The sequence below is a fragment of the Aphidius gifuensis genome, linkage group LG1, assembly GCF_014905175.1.
Source record: "Aphidius gifuensis isolate YNYX2018 linkage group LG1, ASM1490517v1, whole genome shotgun sequence".
Classification (NCBI taxonomy): domain Eukaryota; kingdom Metazoa; phylum Arthropoda; class Insecta; order Hymenoptera; family Braconidae; genus Aphidius; species Aphidius gifuensis.
Genome location: NC_057788.1, coordinates 1,643,211 through 1,665,364, shown reverse-complemented (window position 1 = coordinate 1,665,364; position 22,154 = coordinate 1,643,211).

The following is a 22,154-nucleotide window of genomic DNA, read 5'->3' as shown; positions in this document are numbered from 1 at the left end:
TTTTTTTTTTTGATTTTTTATATTTATATGTCATGTGAGAAATAAGAGAATTTAAAAAAAAATTATATTAACAACCATGTGACAAGAATTTAAACAAATTTATCTGTAAAAAAATATATATGTTCTTTTTTTTTTTTTTTAGTTCTTTTGTGAATAGTTTTGGTGATATATATTTTCTCAAGAGTCAAATCGTGTGTGGGAGAAAATCGACATATCGGAAAATGTAGAAAGAATAAAAAAAAAGTAAAAATAGAAATCGAAAATATAAAAAAATCAAACGATTCACACCGAAGGTCACAGGTGGCAGGCAAATCTATATCACAAGATCTACAACACTATGGTGCACCACCACGACCACCACCACCGTCATCATCATCATCAAAGAGTGCCAAGATGAGACGCTAATCGCCCCTGCTGGGTGAAACTTGCCGCAAGCACGATGCAACAAAATCATCCCGAAAAAAAAAATAAAAATAAATATTTATATATAATTTATACATAAATAAAAAAAATAAACATATTTAAATAACAAACAACATCATGGAAATGAAAATATATGCACAAAGTATCACCTTGGGTGGGCCTCATAAAACGGCATTCAATATTTTCAACAAATATTAAACATGTTGTGTATATATCTTGCATAAATGCATGAAAAAAAAAGAAATTATAAATAAAATATATAACCCGTTGTGGCAATTGATGACAACGTCAACAAAAAAACTAAAAAAAAAATTCATATGAAAAGCTCGAGATCATAAAAATAAAGAGGGTTGTTGGTTATAATTATTTCCAAGCACGAAACATATCAATATATTAAAATGAGGTGTTCATATAAATATAAAGAAGCATTGAGTTACTTTAGAAAAAAAAATAAATAAATAAATAAATAAAAAAGAGACAAAAAGAGACAAGTGAATATATAAATGGATCATTTTTTTAAACTTGGTTTTATACATAACAGCTGACTGATGTTACTTCTGGCTCATTGACGCTCCTAGACCACCCTGGCCCTGAAGAAAAGCGGTATCGTTTTATCCACAAATAAATAAAATAGAGAAGAAATATATAAAAAAAAAAAAGCTGTAGAGAATCTATAGAGGTATAGATCACCCGTTGTCGCTCTGTTTACCGCAAACGTCCAAACATGCCTCCTCTATAGGGTCTATTAAGCGCATCCCGTAGCTTTTTCAACTCAAAATATATTTATACATATATATAGGCACCTTTTTTATATATTTTTTTTATTTTGAGACATTGACTAGCAAGTTATACCACGATATATACCACTATACTACCTGAAATGGACCAGGTAATCCTAGTGTCCTCTGTGGGGTATCCAAGCTTCTTATTGATGTCACCGCACCACACAAGATTCTGCCGCCACTCTTATTCTTTCACAGTGTAACTCTCTTTTTTTTTTTTTTTTCTCTTATTTTCCTTTTATAACTCTCTATTTTTATATGTATTATATATTTTTTTTTTCTTTTTTACAAACGCGTTTTTATTATATTTTCGAGTCTCGGCAATAATATAGATCGAGGCGTGCCTCCTCATCTCCACCTTCAAAAATTCAAATTTTATTTAACTTTTTTCAGCATTGTCCTTGCGATTATTTACGCTGAGAAAAATTTTAAATGGCTTTGGATATAAATATTTTGTAAAATGAACAATAACAATTTCATCCCTATAATTAATTTTTATAAATAAAAATTTTTCAAACTTTGACTAAATGCAGTTGAAATAATTATAAGGGTATATAATAATTATTTCGGTACAACTTTTTTAATTGAAATGAATTATTTAGCGTAAAAAAAATTCGTAGAATTTAAGAAAGGTTTGTTGAGAAGGGAAAAAATTATTAATTATAGAAACCAGAAAGATTCAATTATTTATAAAGTATTTATCAACAAAATTGTTTCGTTGATTCAGAAAATTTTGAACACAGTTTTTTTTCCAAGCGCAATAATATCAAGTTTTTATTTATTTTTTTTTTTTTGATGATAATCAGACGGCATTTTATGTCATCATTTTAATACTTCAGTCTTGACCAATCGAACTATCAAAAAAATATATTTTTCTTATCGTGAGAGAGCGTCAATCATACACAACATCTTCTTCATCAATTAAATATTTTTGCAACATCTCATTCTGTTTGTTTTCAAAAAGCTACTGAATTTTTTTCAATGGTATTTTAAATTATTCATTTTTTCTTTGCACATGATTACATAAATTTCATTATTCACGATGACGCAATGACCGCGAAAATTTATAATAAATTCGATGAAACATTTATATACTTTGAAATTTGAATTGATCAAAAATCAAAATTATAATTCATTATCATCTCGGGGAATTTTGAAGGAGTACCCTGTCTCGTATCACACTGCCTGATATGTTTGGAAAATAATAAATAAAAATAAAAATAAAGACAGAAACAAAGAAGAACACAAGATAAAAAAGGGTGGACGGATTTCACCTACGCGAGAGAGAGTTGAATTGCATCTACGTATTCATTACGCATCGCGTGTAGGGGCGTAAACCCGACGATTAGCTGTTTGGTTACGCCTTGGTAACGGCATTGCAAAATTGTTTGTGTTGGCATTGAAAATAATAAAATAAAAAAAGGTGAGATGCAGTTTGTATTTTAACTGATAAATGCCTCAAGCCATCTTCAACATCATCGTAAACATTGTAATGCAAAATACATCAATGTTAAATTATTATTATTTTTTTATTTTTTTTTTCATTTATTTATATTTTATTATATGATTTTACTTGATGATCTTTCACAAATGTTGATTTACTCTCAACATCAAAAACAACAAAAAAAATAACCTATAATACGACTATCAATTTAAATTTCGAATAGATGGCAGCACCTGTTAGAGCGTATTTATTCAAAAAAAGAAAAAAAGCATTAAAGCTTGATGAATCTTATATATACTGATGGAGATCTTAGAAAAAAAAATTGTAAAAATATATATAAAATAAATTTGTTTTTCAAGGTAAAATGTAATAAAAAAATAAATATAAATAACAAAAAAATTTACACTGTTCTGTAGAATAATGTTACGATCTCTCTCAAGAAGGACCAGAAAGTGGAGAGTTAACGAACCACAGGATACCCACAGTTGCGGTCGTTCAAAGCAAGGATAACGAGCACCATTGGCTTCGCAACCAACAGCATCACATCAGCTAAAGTGAGAGAGAAATTTTGCACGTTGCAAAAACGCGTTAACGAAGGAAATTATTATCGGTACCACGGAGCATATAAAACAGAAAAAGAAAAAAAAAAAGAAAAAAATATCATCCAGGTATATATATATTCTTAAGATACACATTGAAAAATCAGGTTCGTTTACAAATCACCAATCGTTACCATCGCAAATTCTCAAAAACTCAAACCTTTTCTGGGTAATAATATTATTTTATTTTTTGCTCATCATTTTTTGTTTTATATTTTTTTTATTTTTAAATTCTTTGTTTACTTTTTTTTTTGTTGTTGTTATATATTTTGGGATACATATATTTTTGCGTCAAAGTGTTGCTTGTTTCACGCTAAAAATCATTTTTAAAAAATATGTATATATGTGTATTATTTATATATAATGGTTGACCGATTTTAGGGGCCACCTAGGAGGCACCGTCGGAGGCAATATAAGAAGCATGCACACTTGGGCGCATTCTAATAATTGCGTTCGTTTGTCAAAACACGTCAAAACACAGAGAATAAACGTAAAAATTACTTAAAAAATAAAAAATAATATTTTAAAACAGGGAAAAAATAAAAAATGTAATTTTTTTTATTTTGGGTCTTCACCTGGTCAAGCCCCGCGATGCATCACCACAGGTATAAAAAAATAAAAAAATATATATAAACTGCCAGCAATGTTGCTAAGTCATTACTAATGGATAAATTATTTTGTTCATAATGCGGATATTTATATACCGCAATTTGACATGCTTTTCTTTTTTTTTTTTTTCTTAGTTTCTTTTCGAAATTGTTTTTTGAATATGGCTTTGTATAAAAAAAAGCGATCAACTTTGGGAACTCTGATTAGTGTCGCATGGTAAAATGAATATTCAATCTTATCAACTGATTAGACGAAAATGTTATTAGGTGACAGAGAGATTGCGTGGTTGTTATTTTTAACTTTATATCAAATGGCTTTTGGTCACGTTAGCTTTATTTTAAAACGATTTATTCTTTTTTTTTTTTTTTAATTTACAACCCTCTGCTTCAATTGCCGAATTAATTTTCAATTTTTTTATTTATTAATGTATATGTGGTTCAATTTTAAATTTACTTTTGTATAAATATTATTTTTATAAATTAATTTACAAGATTTTTATTTATAATCCCTTTAAGCTTTCTTTAAATAAAAAAAAAAAAAAATTATTTACTTTATGGTCTAATGTGAGAAGTATGAACGTAATCTTGTGTGTATTTTTTTTTTTTTCTTTTTACTATCGTCAACTGATCGAAGAGGGTGCACAAGTAATAATTATATTAAAAAATTATTCAAAAAAAAAAAAAAAACCACATAATTATAATAGTACAAGAGTATTTCTTATCGAAAGTAAAAAAATTGCACATTATAACACGAGTGTGTACAAGCTTCGTGAAAGAATAAAATTATAAAAAATAATATATTATATATAAAATAAAAAAAAATATGATTAAATGTTTATAATATTATAAAATCCACATGTGAATTAAATTTCATTGTATTATTTCTGTCATATGTGCAGTGTATATGAAAACATTTATAAATTTTATATGTATAATAAAATGCGACAAATATATTTACATTAATAGCCCAAGATGAGACATGATAGATACAACCATATCATTTTGTTGTTCATTGGCTCCATACAAAAATAAATATATAAAAAAAGAAAAAAGAAATATATAAATAAAAATATGTGTGTGTATAAAACATCATCAATTCCCGCAAGACATTAGTACTAAAATACGCAATGGAGCTTTATATATATGTGTTCATAAAATATATAAACATACATCTGTCCAAATTCCCTGTGAATTGCACGTTAGGGCGTTACAAATGTGTGTCCTCTCGAGCCACAACAATAAGATGACGAATGTCCGTGTCAGGATGGTTTTACAAAAACGAATGAACACGCGGTGCGAGATATATATTCAGTTGTACAATTTAACATACACACACACAGACTATACAGTATACATATATATTAAAATGATAATGATAATAATAGAAACAGAAATAAAAAAAACGGAAAATAAAAAAAAAAGAGAATAAACTGAAATTTGATTTTGTTGTCGCCCTTACAATACTCAATTATCCCCAGAAGCATCTGCAAATTTTTATCCCTTGAAAATATAATCATCCCCTCAATCCCCTTTTTTGATTTCATAATGCAATGTTTGATATTTTCATGTTGAAATATATTGGAGCTTAGGAAAATTAGAAATGTGCTTGCGGATAAAGAATTTTCGAAATTGGAGGAATTATTTATGGAATGATATATAAGGTGGTTTAATTTTTTTATCGAATTAGTTTATTGTTTACTTGAATATAAATGTCACTTTTTTATTTATTTAATTTTTATTGTAATTATTTTTAACTGTTTTTATTATTTTTTTTATTTTAGGTTTTTTGGGATCAATAGAGGAAATTTCATAATTTCGAGGATTGATTCTAATTTTTACGTTAAAAAAAATATTTCTAATCATTTATTTCATGAAATTTTGCTTTTTGTAGTTAGACAACACTTTAATATAATTATCTTATAAGTTTTAGAAATTAATTTCAACTATTTTTATTTTTTTTTTCAATTATTATATTTTGTGGGATCAACAGAAGAAATTCCATAATTTCGATGATTGATCTCATTTGAAAAAAAAATATTTCTAATCATAAATTTCATGAAATTATGCTCTCATAATTTAAAAAACACCTTAATATAATTATCCTGAAAGTTTTAGAAATTAATTTCAACTATTTTTATTTTTTTATTCAATTTTTATATTTTGTGGGATCAACAGAGGAAATTTCATAATTTCGATTTTCGACGACTGATCCTATTTGATAAAAAAATATTTCTAAGCATAAATTTTATGAAATTTTGCTTCTAGTATTTAGACAACACCCAAATTCAATTATCCTAAAAGTTTTAGAAATTAATTTCAACTACTTCCGTTTTGTTTTTAATTTTATATTTTTAACGAAACGAATTAAGAAAATTTTAGAATTCAACAATCGGTTGCATTGCAATAAAAAATATTTCTAACAAAAAATTTCATGAAATTATGTTTCTAGTATTTAAACAACACTTTAATATGATTATCCTCAAATCCTACAATTTTATTTTTCAAAAATATATATTTTTATATTTTGGTAACCGCCATTGTTTGTACATTAGATGGCGACTACATGGAAGCCATGATTTTTCTTCGAAATAAAATTAAAAAAAAAAAAAGGATGATGCAAGGAGATGGTGGACCAGACCAAGAAGCACCAGCATTAACAAAAAATTAAAAAAAAAAAAAAAACAATGTAAACCACAGGAAAGAAACAACAACGATTGAGAAAGAGTAGAAAAAAAAAAAAAATTAAAAAAATATCCAAAGACAATGAAGAATTTGGAAGAGGCAATGTATCCATAAAAAAAAAGAAGAAGATGAAGAAGAAAGGTGCGGTTTTAAACTATCCTAAGAATAAAAAAAAAAATATATTTACACACAGCAGGATATTTCTCTCTCGAGCCAAAGAATATTGGTCATATTGTATATATGAAAAAACAGACTCAGTAATTATAATCTACAGCCATCGTACCATAAAGTTCTCCATCAAAAAATAGACAAGGGCAAACATATAACAACAAAGTAAGATAGAATAATAAATTCTACATATATGTATGGAAAAAAAAAAATAAAAATAAAATCATCTTGATGTTACAAGCCCGTAACCAACATCGTCTAAATGAAGCTTTTACGTTCGCCATTGGAATTGAGAGTTTGCCGCAGGATCAACACTTTTTTTTTATTATAATTTTTTTTATCCTTTTTCTCCTGCATCATCATCATCATCATCATCATCTTTCTCTTCTCATATTCTTCTATATTATTTTCTCTGATATATACACCCAATATTCTTTTCAAAAATTTTTTTTCTTTCTTTTTTTTTAGTCTTATAATCGATGAATAATATAAAAATTAAAAAAAAATAACATATTCTTTTTTTTTCCACGTTATTAAAGTTGCGTGGGGGATAACGAGATTGTCAAAATGTCATGTCACGTATTTTGGCATACTCATGAATTTATGAAGTTTGTTAATTGAAAAAAAAAACAAGTTTATAAAAATAAAATATCAAATTAAATTTTTGACAACACAAAATTTTCAATTTACCGTGCTGATCGTTTTACTAAATATAAAATTAAAAAATGTATATGAAATAATAATTATTAAGTTATGAACCAGGCTATGAATTAATCATGAAATATTACAGATGGTTTACATTATAATTTGTTTGTAATAATCATAAATAAAAATAATTTAATAAGATATATAATATTTTAAAATAATAATATATAAAAAAGAAAATATTTATAAAAATAAAAATAACAAAAAAAAACAAAAACAACAAACAAACATACTAAAACAAACGAAAAAACAAAGTAAAAATTTTAACGTTATTAAAATTAATTATTCTAATTCTCAATCTAATCAAAGAAATAGTTTTTTATATATATTTTTGATTTGTTTAGTTTTCAATATCAATTTTTACTTTGTTTTTTCGTTTGTTTTAGTATATTTGTTTGTATTGTTTTTGTTATTTTTTGTTTGTTTGTTATACTGTTTGTAATTGGGATAAAACGGTTGCATTTAAATTTTACAATAAATAATTATACATAAATAAATAAATGAATAAATAAATAAATAAATGAAGAAATAAATAATTGAATAAATAATTAAATATAAATAAATATGTATAATGCATTACAACACATTTACAAAATTGTTAAAATAAAATTATCCTTATTTTTTTATTCACAGTATTTATTTATAAGTGATAATATATTTACAACTATTAATTTTATTTATTTTTTTTTTTTTCATGAGTTTGAATGGTTAACGCGCAAGTGTGAATTATCCGTTTATCCCATTTACCCATTCTCTTTTACCGCAAATAACGATAAGATCAGCAAGATGCACATCACGCAACGATATATACGTATTTATTTAAAAATTTAAAAAAATTAAAAAACCAGATAAACAATTGGACAAAAGAGTATGATCATTATCTTTAACACACGCGTCGTTTCTATTTATTTTTTTATTATATTTTTTACAACTATTTTTAAATATATTTATTTACATAAAGCTTCAAATATTTTATTAAAATTTAATTTTCCAATAATAATTATACGTTTAATCATTTTTAAAAAATTTTTTTTTGTAATTATTATTTTGTTGCATCGTAGCCAAATGTACCCAACACAAAAATTGTAAACATACATGTATACATGAATACAAATATAATGATAAAAATGGAAAAAAAAAACAATGGAATAAGGGTGGCGCTGCGGTCATGCGGCTGCGGTTTGATTTATCTCGCGCCGCTTCTCTCACGCAAGCACGATAACTCACCCGGCCCTTAATTTCTATTTTTCTACCTCATCACCCACAATCTTTTTCCTCACATTTGAACCATGCAGATAATGGCGTATACAACCTTTGACACGTCACCCATTTTATAAATATAATAGCCGCCATTTTGATTGGAAAAAGAAAAAAAATAAACGAAACGCTGAGAACCATCATATCATCGAAACTATTATACTTTGTATATTAGAAAATAAATAAGATAAAAAAATATATATAAATATTTTGAAAAGGGGTGTGTGAGGGTTGAGGAAATGAGAAAATTATAGAGGAATGACGCTGCAAAGGTATTGGCTGTGAAAAAAAATATTCAACAAACGAAAAATAATGAAAACAATAATACAAAAATTAAGGGATGTGGCCACCTATTATGTCAGACATCACTCGTCATTTAATATTATTTTTTTTTTCAAAAAAACCACGCCTTTTATTATCATCAGTAACATCATTTATTTGTTTATTATTATTATTCAAAAAAATTAATATTTATATATAACTTTATCATCAATTTAAAAAGAAAAAAAAGAAAATTTTTCCCTCAAATAATTTTACGTCATTATTTTTGTTCTTTAATTCAAATTTTAACATGCAGGTAATAATTTTTTACCCAAAACTAGCATGTCTATTAATATTCAAGCTAAAAAATTTGAATATAATTTAAATAAATCAAAAAATAAAAATGACTGTGATTGAAGGAAAAAATAAAATGAATTTTTCTTTAAATCAAAAAAAAAAAAAGTTTTTGAATGTTTTAAAAAATATAGATAAATGAGTTTGATAATTTTGATATTAGTTGATAATCAGAGGGTGGAGTTTTGAATAAAACCACACCTTATTTAGCCAACATAAAAAACTCAGTAAGGGTAGTTTATATAATATCTACCATCATCAAAAAAATATATATATTAAACTTCTTGTTATACAAAAAGAAGGGTAAATAAAGTTTGTCTATGATTTAAATCCTTCGTGCAGAGCTTTTTAAACTTGATATATATACAACCCTTAAAATAATAAAATTTCAACAAAATATTAACCTGATTCTTCACAATCTAAGCCATGATTTAAATTTTAATATGAAAATAAAAATAAAAATTTATATAATAATTCATAAATAATGATTAATAAGTACGTGTGTAAATATTGAGCACGTGTTTGATCACCAGGACATCTAGTAAACTTAAAAATAATAATAAAAAAAAAATCTCAATGTCAATCTTTATAAAAGCACTGCATGAATTTCTATGTATACATCTATAAATACACTGAGATTTTTCCAAAAAAGGAAAAATAGTCAGACACGCGCTAAAGATTTTTGATTCTTCTTCAACATTAAACTGAGCGTGTGCCTAACCAGCGGGATGTAAAGGTTAACATACAAAAAAAAATAAAAAAAACTGAGGGATTGTGTGAAATTGAATGAAGGACATACGAGAGAATTGAGAAAAAAATAAAATAAATAAATAAGAGGATCGGTGAAGAAACACGGTAGGAACTGAGAACATGCTCCATCCGCCCACATACTGACACCTTTGTCAAATTCTTGTCCAATAGTTTGTAACTTTGTGTATGTCTTGTTACATTTATCCAGTAAATAAATGTAAATAAAAATAAATAAAATAAACCCCCTGCATGTAGACAAAATTTTACTGACCACAATTTACTATACCAAAGATTATTTCAAAAAATTTCTATACAATAGTTTTTCTTTTTTTTCTTTTTTTGCCGCACAAAATCAACACATTGACAATTGACAAGTCAAGGTATTAAACATCTGTAAAAATATACTAGTAGAATTATTAAAAATCAAAGGAAATTTATAAAGAAATATTTTAGTAATATTCATATTTTATTTTTCAAATAAAAAATGAAAGACTTTTTCAAATAAACAAGTAGATGAATAAATGAAAAATTTTTTTATGTATGATATGGTATTTTAAAAAATGTTTGCATAAATTTTATTGTATGGTAAAATTTTTGCACAGTGAACAAAGGTTAAATGGGACATATCGTTATAGAATTTAAGACACGCAAATAAAAGCAGTTTGGTTATACACAATGCTGCTACTGAAAAATAAAAATAAGACACGCGTGTCTCCCCGAGTAGAAATTCAGGTCAGGTTCGGATCAAGCCCTGATCAGGCTTGCCTGATTTCAAATCCAATCTGGATCCAGATACTGGATCCGAACCTGATCAGGATGTAACGCTTTTTCGTAAGGTTTGGATCCAGAATGGATCAGGATACCTGATCAGGCTGTAGTAAAGATACATGATCCATAATGGATCCAGATACTGGATCCGAACCTGATCAGGATGTAACGCTTTTTCGTGGGTTCGAATCCAGAATGGACCAGGATACCTGACCAGGCTGTGGTAAAGATACATGATCCATAATGGATCCAGATTCCGGATCAAAACTGGATCAGGATACATGATTTATTCAAAAAAAAAAAAAAAAATTAATAATTTCAAATTTATTTTTTTTTTTTTATTTGAAATCTAACGCCTAACAGAATACAGATAAACTTTATTATTACAAACTGACCTAATTGATAATTTACCTAACTAATTATTGCTACGACCGGGGTTCGAACCCTTCGACACGGGATTACAACGCTAGTACTTGACACGCTCGGCCATTGAGGCATTCGATAATTCGTACTAACTTTTTGTCCTCATAGGTTCTACAAATTGCCTGGTCAGGATAGCATCAGGCCATCTCTATTTTATCCTTAATAGGGATAGCCTGATCCATTCTGGAACAAGACTGGATCAAGAAAAAATTATTTGAAAAAAAAATAAATTCAATAATTTTTTCTTGATCAAATTGATCCAGAATGGATCAGAACTACTCTAATGAGGATAAAATAAATAACCTGATGCTATCCTGATCAAATTGAGTAAAAATTCAAAAGACGCAAAATTTGATACTTGTTTCTTCATCATTTTGGATCAGCTAGCCTTACTCTATCGCTAATAGAGTAGCCTGATCCATTTTGGATCAAGACTGGATCAAGAAAAATTATTTGAAAAAATAAATGCAATAATTTTTTCTGATCAAGATTGATCCAGAATGGATCAGGCTACTCTAATGGAATAAAATATAATACGATGCTATCCTGATCAGGCAATTTGTAAAATTCAAAGACGCAAATTTGATACTTTTTTCTTTATCCATTTTGGATCCAGCTAGCCTTACTCTATATTAATAGTAGCTGATCCATTCTGGATCAAATCTTGATCAAGGAAAATTATTTGAAAAAATAAATTCAATAATTTTTCTTGATCAAGATTAATCAGAATGGATCAACTATTCAGGATAAAATACAGAATAGCCTGATGCTATCCTGATCAGGCAATTTGTAAAATTTCAAAGACGCAAAAAATTTGATACTTTTTTATATCCATTTTGGATCCAGCCAATACTTACTCTATCCTAATAAGTAGCTGATTCCATTCTGGATCAAATCGATCAAGAAAAAATTATTTGAAAAAAATAAATTCAATAATTTTTCTTGATCAAGATTTGATCAGAATGGATCATTACTCTATTGAGGATAAAAAAGAAATTTGCCATGCATCAGGCCATTCCTTATATCAATAGGAATAGCTTGAGTCCAGTCAAAATCAGGACTTGATCAGATGAAATTATTTAAACTAAAATTTAATACTTTTATCATCCAAATTCACCCATTCAGACTGAGAATCAAGTATCCTAAAAGAAAGAATGTGGTGCTGGTCCAGCTTGTCAGATGTATTGAGGTGTTGACTGGACTTTACCCTCCATTTGGATCAATTTTTTAATATTTTAACAATTTTTTTCATTTCGTTTTTCATTTTTCAATTCCGTTTTTCCATTAATAACACTTTCCCTAAACATCATTTTTGACAATATGATCGTTTTTTTTATTTTTTTATTTTATTATATACACACACCTTGTGTATATTATTTTGTTGTAAATATACGCATGTATCCAAGAAAACGAATAGAAACTATCCAACAGTCTTTTTCCGGCACCTGGAAGGTATCTTCTTCTTCTTTTTTTTTTTTGACCCTTACAAATCGTTTTGAAGATACAAATTACTATCGACAGACGGTGAAAAGAAACGCGCGTCGTCTTCAGTGAAATATATACGAGTGAAAAAGATGAAATGAAATGACATTAGAGCAAAAGAATAAGACAATTTATTTATTTATGTGCCAGAAGAAAAAAAAAAAAAACCGCAAATCACTTCCCTCAAAAAAAAAAAAAAAAATTTCTTTTGACTCTTTATATGTTTTTATTTATATTTCTCAAAAAAAATACATCGCAATTCTACAATAAACCCACCAAATGGCTTACGAGAGTAAAAGACGAGGTGAATATAATAAGGGGAAACTTTTGGAACTAACGAGCCGACACTGAGCCTCTTTTTATGCCAATTTTTTTCTTTTTTTTTATTATTCAGAGTATAATAATAAACACTGGTCGAATGATACGGTTTTTCTTATGTATATAAATAAGTAATGCATATATGTGGTGGAAAGAATTCACGCCTCTTTATATCCTTCTTGATTGCGCCATCAAGTAGTCCAAGTACATGAACAGAATATCGTTATCATCAACTCACAACTTCAAAGCATTCCTCTTTAGTTAAAAGCGAACAAAAAAAAGAAAAAATTCAACTTTTTTGTCATAAAAATAATGTTTTTTTTTTCGTTGCTAAATTACCAACGTCAAAACATTTCGTTAAAGTGACTCAATAAATTTATGATGTATAAAAAAAAAAGGTATAATCCTCAATTTTTTTTGTGCAAAATTAATGTGTCCAAATGAGGCTTGGTTGACTGTAATTTTTGAATTATTAATTTTATAAAAAAGGCTTAAATATTTGTAAATCTATAATAATGTTTAATGTTATTTGAAAAAAAAAAAAAAATTAATTAATACCAATCGATAGTGAATAAAATGGCGGACAGGTGTGCCTTGCGGGTGAAAATTAATTAACGCCCCGCAGGCACACCTCAGTGCGCTCATTAGACCGCCAACAGAGATTTTATCCTCAAGCTATATACATATACAAACATGAACACAATAAATTATAGAAAAACCACTAGCAATCGTGTATAGAAAGTTTAAAAATAACATAAATTTAATAAAATTTTATCATCAAAAATTTATAATCAATAATTTTTTTGCAATAATAATTATTAACTTTTACAGTATAAAGATTCTTTATTTTTTTATCAACACCCACACATTAATTTGTATAAATAAATAAATAATTAATTAATTCAAATGAATAATAAAATACTATACAAAATTCGTGAAAATATTTGTGAAGAAGAAGCTAATAATTTTGTGTTGATATTTGTTAATTTTAATAGACACTAAAGTAACATTATTTACCATTCAAAAATAAAAAAAAATAAGGGTAGTGACAGCATTAGTAGCTAAATGGATCCTATGTTATTCAATACCCAACATGCTGAGAGGAATGATACCCAGCCGAGAGACAAGTATCCAAGGACAAAAAAGACATGAGAATAACACAGTGTGCCAATGCTTATTATCCACTTCTCGGTCAATGTTTGTAAAATACCCTGTTAAAATATCAACTTGTTATACACCCCAAAGAAATGATTATTATCTATTTGTTTTTTTATTTAACACATAATATTCTATAGAATTTTTTTTCATTCAATTTTAACACAATGTCATCTATACAAATGTATATTTTTTTTTTCTATTTTTAATATTCATTTACATTTTGTAAAATTTATTTATATATTATTTATATTGACAGGAAGATAAATATCTATAAAAAAAAAAACAACAGGTGCAAAGTTATGCTTAAAATGCAATAACAATATTTTCATAATATTAACGTGACGCCGTGACGGAAGATTGTTCTCAAGAGTATCACATAACCTCATTGTCATCAAAAGTAAGGTTATGATGAAAAAAAATATAAGTATTATCAGTGAGAGTATATACAGAAGTAAAAAAATAAAAAGATATATACACCTTTGGCCAGTGACATTCTCGTTAATGCTGGACTTTTGGTCGTTCAATTAATTAAGCCGAAAATGGTGGAGAGACAGAATCTTTTTATGAAACAACAACAACAAGACACGCATGTAAGAGTAAGATAATATAAAATGCATGATGGGGATTAAAATATATATTATCAAGAAAAAAAAAACGAATATATACCGGTCCACCATTTTATCTTTTAAAGATTCCACGGTTAACACACTCGCTGCTTCACAACGGGGCATCCGGACTCGTTGCTTCTCTTATTTTTGTTATTTTTTTTTTTTTTAGGTTATTTTATATTTGAGTTTATGGGCCACAATATGGTTGGGCCTTAGTTGTGGTAGGGTAAATGGGGACCTATATGAATACACACAATTCAAGTTATCGTACATGTATTTTTATATACGTAAATGGAACCCTCGTAAAGAAGATAGAAGTAGTCACCGCCTACCAAAGAAACGCCGAAACCCAGCAGCAGCTGGCGCGCGATATTAGACATGGCGCCGAAAACTTGTATATTTTTTTTTAAATATATACCCTTATTCACAATCAAGGATAAATTTATCCAAGATTAGATCAAGTATAATATATCCAAAATTAAAAATATCTAGCTAGATGAAAAACTTTACTCACTTTCTAATTTGACTATTTAAAATTTTTATTTCTCTATAATATAATTTAATTTATGTTTTTTTTTTTCTTTCGTTATATCTCATTTTAATTTTATCGTTTATTTTTATGTACATTTGAAACACTGTAGTAATATATTTATTCATTTTTTACATCAAACTTGTTGAAAACATTAAAAGCAAAATTACAATGAGATTTTTTGTTTTTTTTTTTTTGAGGTTATTGTTAAACGTATGGCGTTGAGGTTATGATGGTTGATACATGATGAACTTTGAACTTTTAACATTGATGTTACTAACGCGTTAAAGAATCATTTAAATAGCCGTAAAAAAAAAAGTCTTAAATTCACATATAAAAGTATAAACTTGATGTTATTATACTCATTTAAATAATAATTTTTATTATAATATATTTATATGAATTTAGGATTTTTTTATTTTCATAAAATATTGAAGAATTATACATATTAAAATCATGGGGTCATCAAGTTTGCCTTGTCAGAAAATCGCTGCACGATTTCTCGATTGTCGATTATATATTGTAGATTTTTTTATTTTCATTTATTTTCTTATCCACACTCTTAATAATAGTATTACCTCTCGGTATAACAACAAAGGCGCTTTTTAAAATAAAAAAAAATTCACATGTACCAAGTTAGGACCTCGTAATTTCTCACGAAATGGCGGATACAGAATAAAAAAAAATCTACAAACCCATCAAAATGTAAGAATTAATATTGCGTCAAAAATTATTTATCACAATCATAACTCAGCTAATAAAAAAAAATATATATATAAATTATATATTAAGTATTAAAAAAAAATAATGACAATACAATTACCGATAAATATACTTAAAATTGGCAATATTCAATCTCATTAACAGACAATAATTCAGAGGCAAATCGATCACAACACTTTAACCAACAAAAATAAAATATAAAAAATGTGTATATTTTTATAAAACAATTTTTTAAATTTAATTTTAAGAGCAGTGAAAAAGATAAAAAAATAAAAAACTAAATTATTTCCCTGTAATAAATTTAAAATTACAAAAGATGATGATTGGAAACGAGGGGGGAATAAAAATACAGAGGCATCATCACAAATCAATGGATTATGGATTAAGTGGTACACACACATTTACACACACATATACTATATTAAAAAACATGTACATATATAAAAACAAGAATTTAATCGCAACGAGAAAAAGATACCGATATAAAATTGGATGGAAAAAAAAAATAAATAAATAATAATTTGTGAAGCAGTAGAGCTCAATTCAGATAATGAAATGACTTGATCTTTTAAAGCACAATTCTCTCGAGCTTATATTTACACATGTACATAAAAAAAAAATTTTTTTTTTTTAATAAAAAAGTAGATTGATTGTGAAATAAATTGACAGCGGGATAAATGAAAAGAAATTGATGAAAAAAATTTAATAAAATGAAAATAAATTAAATTAAATGAAAATAAATAAATAAATTGAAAAATTTTATAATTCGTTCACATATAAATATACCAATACACTTATCAAAATAAAATTAAAAAAAATTAAAAAATGTGTACCTACGTTTTAAAAATTAAAAGAAAATTTTTTTTTTTTTTTTAATTTTTTGGCTGTTTATTCGTTGGCCCAAGGCTCAATAATCGATCCATCCCTTTTTTAAATTTAATTTTTTTTTTTTTTATTTATGTATTTATTTTCTGCATTCACAACACAATTCACACATACTTGTATTTTAGTAATAATGTGATTTGATGTATGTGTATATGTATATGCAAAAGTCTGGTGAGAAGTTGAGGACTCGATAAAGTAATAATATTCATCGCGTGCTGACATGCAATCTCCCATGAACACCTCCAGTGTATATATTTTCATATACATTATCCAATTTTTTTTTTTATATATATATTTCTATTTATTATTATTATTTAATTTATTTATTTTATGTTATTTATTATTTTGCAAATACAACACACACACACTGCACTACACGTGTTTGTAAAAATGAAATTTGTGTTTTTTTTTTTTTTTTTTGTGCAAGCTGAATAATGTAATTGAATGTTCAGTAAATATATGAAAAAAAATATATAAAAAATTGATTTATAAATTAAATAATGTATGACAATAGTGTAGGGTTTGTTTTAGGAAAAAAAAGATTTTTTAATAATAGATTATAGAACGCTGTAGCTATTTGAGTGTTTATCATATATTCAGGGCTGTAGATAAAAAACTTGTGGATGCATATATCCAAGTGTGGTATAAAAATAGCAAGTTAATAAATAAATAAATAAATAAATAAATTATCAGAGGTATATATATAAAGTGTGAAAAGTAAAATATGCAAAATAAAAACAATTATTTGCTGCCAGACGATGGCCAAGTTGGTTGATTTAAAATTAAATTTGACCACGTCGCACTTAAATTATCCCAGAAAATATCTAAGGGGTAGTTACTTTCAAAATCATTTATTTTTTCTGTCAAAATCAAATTCAAAACTCCCAAAAATCATATCGAAATCTTTAAAAAATTATCGAAATTTTTTTAATAAATTTAAAAATAAATTTCGTAATGTCAAATTTAAACTCTAAATTAATAATTGAAAAAAAAAACTTTTAACAATTTTTACATGTCTTTAAATTTAAATTAAAAATCATAAAAAATTTAAAAAATAAATCATTTTAGAGTAACTCAACATCTGTTGATTTAAACAAAAAAAAAAAAATTTCAAAATTTTTTTATTTCAAAGCTTTTACAACTATTTTTTTGTTAAATAATTTTTCAAAACCCTTTATTATTATTATTTTTTAAGTTCTCTTCATTTATGTATCCATCGTCGTCGACTTGTATATTATTATTGTTAATTCTTCAATCTCATCTTCCTTCTTGGATCCTACTTCTCAACCTCCCCAAAAAAATTTAAAAAAAAGAAATTGTATTTCCCCTTACGCACCGCCTCCCCCCGCCCCAGTTAACATTATACGAGCGGATCTCACCGCGGCAGCTTGCGGCACAGTAAAAAAGGCGGCCCTAAAAGAACTCAATATTTTTTATACTCCGACAGCAACTTGGGTGGTCCAAAATGGCCGGGTATACCAATGATATAATATACTCGTGGAACGTCCGAACCATCGAAACCACAAAATAATAAAAAAAAATAAATATATATACAATAATTTTTTTTTAAAACTTATAACGACGTCATTCCCCTTTTTTTTCTCTCTCTCTCTCTCTCCCTCTCTCATTCTCTCTTTAACTCTTTTTAACTTGGTAACTTATTTTTTGCCATTTCACGTTGACATTAAAATCAAGATGCCAACTTTAACAAATTGTATTTTATTTTATTAACTTTTTTTTTTCATTTTTTTTTTTTTTTTTTTATATATAAAAGTATGCAGGTATGTATTTAAGAAAAGTTTATATATAAAAAAAAAAATTTGATCTTGTTTGACGGAAATTAAATATAAAAGTAAAATACTGAGACAAATATGTCGTCCTGAAGCGACAGACTAATTGAAAAACTGTGACAAATAAAAAATTATAAAATTAAGTAGTGAATATATAAATTTGTTTTATTTTATTATTTGTAAATTTATTTATTATGTATATAGAGAATTTCACAGCAGCGAAAAGAAAAAAAAGAGTATGTAATATTAACGGTTTATGAAAATATACGTATCAATAATCTATTGGAATTTTTTGAATTTTTCCGACTTTCACACGAGGGTTATGGTAAAAAAAAATGAGTGTTTAATGCAAAATTTAAACGTTGATATTGATGACATAGAGTGAATTAAATATGAAGTGTATTATTAATATTTAATGTGAATGGGAAAAAATTTAAAATGATTGGAGAGTTGTCGAGTGAGAGAACACGTTTGTCAAGTGATTACTTCCTCAATATAAATACAACATTCAATTGACTTTCGCATATATGATTTACTTGATAAATACAAGGTAAACTGGATTATTGTCTACCATTATTTATACTGTGAATTGATTGATACTCATGTCTCATCTTTCATGCAACTTGCTCATACAATTACACGTCAGCACAAATTTTTTTTTTTTTTTTTATTCTCATTTTATTTTTCTTTTCCGTTTTTTTTTCTTCTTTATATTCATTTTTTTATTTATTTATATTTATTTTTCTTGTTATCCTTTTTATTTATATGGTTTTTTTTTTTTTTCTTCTTTTCTTGCCTTTCATTTATTTTGTTCTCTTTTTTTTATTTTTTTTGCCTCTGTCAATCTATTAACTGTGCGCGACGAATTGGAAAATACATTAGAGATCTATTTTTTATTTTTCCATAGATATGTTCTCGTTGAGAATTTATTTTGTCACGGAACCGCCTATAGTAATTTAGAGCTTTTCAGAAATTTAGTTTCTTTATAGGAAATATATTTCGAAAAAAATAAAATAAAATAGTGAAAGTGAATAATAATATTTTGACGTTTAAATATATCCATTTTATATATATTTTGCTATTGTAAAATTAATGTATTAAAATTTTTGGGTTGAAGAATTTTTTTGTTGATATAAATGACAATGTAATTTTTACTTTAAATTGAGTCTAAAAAAAAAAAAAAAACAAACATCTTGTATCAGTTAAATTATCATTTTTTTTAAAAAACCTTTGAGACGCAAAAAAAGCCTAATAAAGTAATTTAAATTATTTTAAAAATAAATAAATGAATTTAAAAAAAGACAAATAATAATTATAAATTATTTATAAATAATATGAAAATTACTTTAATTTATTTAAAAGAAAAAAGACGTACTAAAATATATTTCAAATAAATTATTTCCTTTTTTTTCATTCAGTTTAAAGTATCAGAAATTATACTAAAAAAAAATTATAAATATATTATATTAATTTCAATAATTATTTTGATATAAACAATTGTAATTTGTTTGTTAATTTTTTCTATAAATAAATAGTATTTTTAATTAAATTGATTTTCTAAATAAATAAATATTTTTTGATTTATTTAAAAAATAATTTTAACAGTAAACTAAGTGTATTTTGTGTTATTTATATTTTATAAGAATTTATATATATTTTTTATATTTTTTATTTTCATGTATTTAAACATTTGCAAGCACTACCATTTGCGGCAGTTTGCTAATTCTCCGACAAGCAATCGAAGTTTTACGATCGAAGAAAAACACAGCCACAGAGAAAAGTACCTCGTCCACCGACGGCCTATTACACCTTTAAATTCACCTAAGAGTTGTTTATCACACTCGAGAAATTCAAGAAACAAAAGGATATATATTGTGAAAAAAGTTAGCTTATATACCCCACCAAAGAAAAAAAGCTAGAAATAAAAATTGTGGTGAAAGAAAAAGCTAAAAAATATAGAAACAAATTTAAAAAAAAAAAACTAAACAATAAAAATTTTTTAATTTAAATAATCATATATAGAAATATAAAAAAAAATATAATATTTTCTGTCGGGTCTTCATCAGTTGTTGTAAATGGTTAAATCTCGATTCCCGATGGTTAAATTCTGATGGTTAAATCCCGATGATAGAGTCTAGATGTATCTATATAATATATTTATAACTTGAATATAGAAATAACATAGCTAGATGAAAAAATCAAATAAATAAATAAAAAAAAAATTTAAAAAAAAGCACATCTTCACCAGAGGTGGAGCTCAGTCTGACAAAGATGGCCGTGAGCCGATCCCTCCAGGCGGTGTATCAACCTATCATGACCAGTATCTTCGCCATCGAGATATTAATTTATGAAGGTTAAATTAGTAACTAAAATCTCACGGCATATAACCAATACTCTTCCACGAAACTACATATCAACAATATAAAACCCTCAAAATGATAAACAAAAAAAAACCAAAAATAAATCTCTAAAATTTCACAAAAAAAAAAAACATATTTTAATAATAGCCTTCATAAAAAAATTGCATATATATTGATTAAATAATAATTGACAAATTTCAACCCTCTGATTGCTTAATCAAAAATAATTTTATATCAAATTTTTAAACCAGCAAAAAAATTAAATATAAAAATTATTTTAAAATTAATTTTTTTTTTAAATTTACATAAAACTAAAAAAAAAATATTATAAATTGTGATAATCTAAAAAAAAAAAAAATTTATTTATGTCTTTACTGTCTGCTTAAATATTGATAAAAAAAAAAAAAAAAGAAATATCAATTTACCACGAGATATTAAAAAAAAAAAAAGGAGAAAAAAAAAAAAATTATTTTGTTCATGTATTTATTAAAATATAAAAATAAAAATTCACATCATCTTGACACATAATTTTTGTGTCATAATAAAGGATCAAAAATATATATATATAATAAATATTAAATATATCCACTATACAGTCAGCGTTGTTAATACGTTACGAGATAAGAAAAACGTTTTCGACACCCAAAGCAAGCGATCGCTTATATCTTCTTTGTGGCTCTTTTGGCCGAATGTATTCCAGTATAATTTTGCCATTATCCCCACTATTTTAAAAATATATTATTGAGACCGTGGGCAATCATTTCACAGCGGTATATTAAATAATAATAATAATAAATAAATGAAAACGAGTCGTTGTTGTGATAATAATGATTCTGATGATGATCGTTCCCTCATTTCAACAACAACAACAACAAGAGTACTTGTTTTAAATATAGCTCTAAGCAAAATTATTATTAACCCAATTTTTCATCAGATATTTTGACATAAAATTAACTGTGATAATTTTATCACTCTTCAATTAAAAAGTACGACGAAATTTAAAAAAAAAAAATTGAAAAAATCAAACGACTACCTGATTGCTTTTTCCTCTTGATTCAAAATTTGTTTATGAAATTT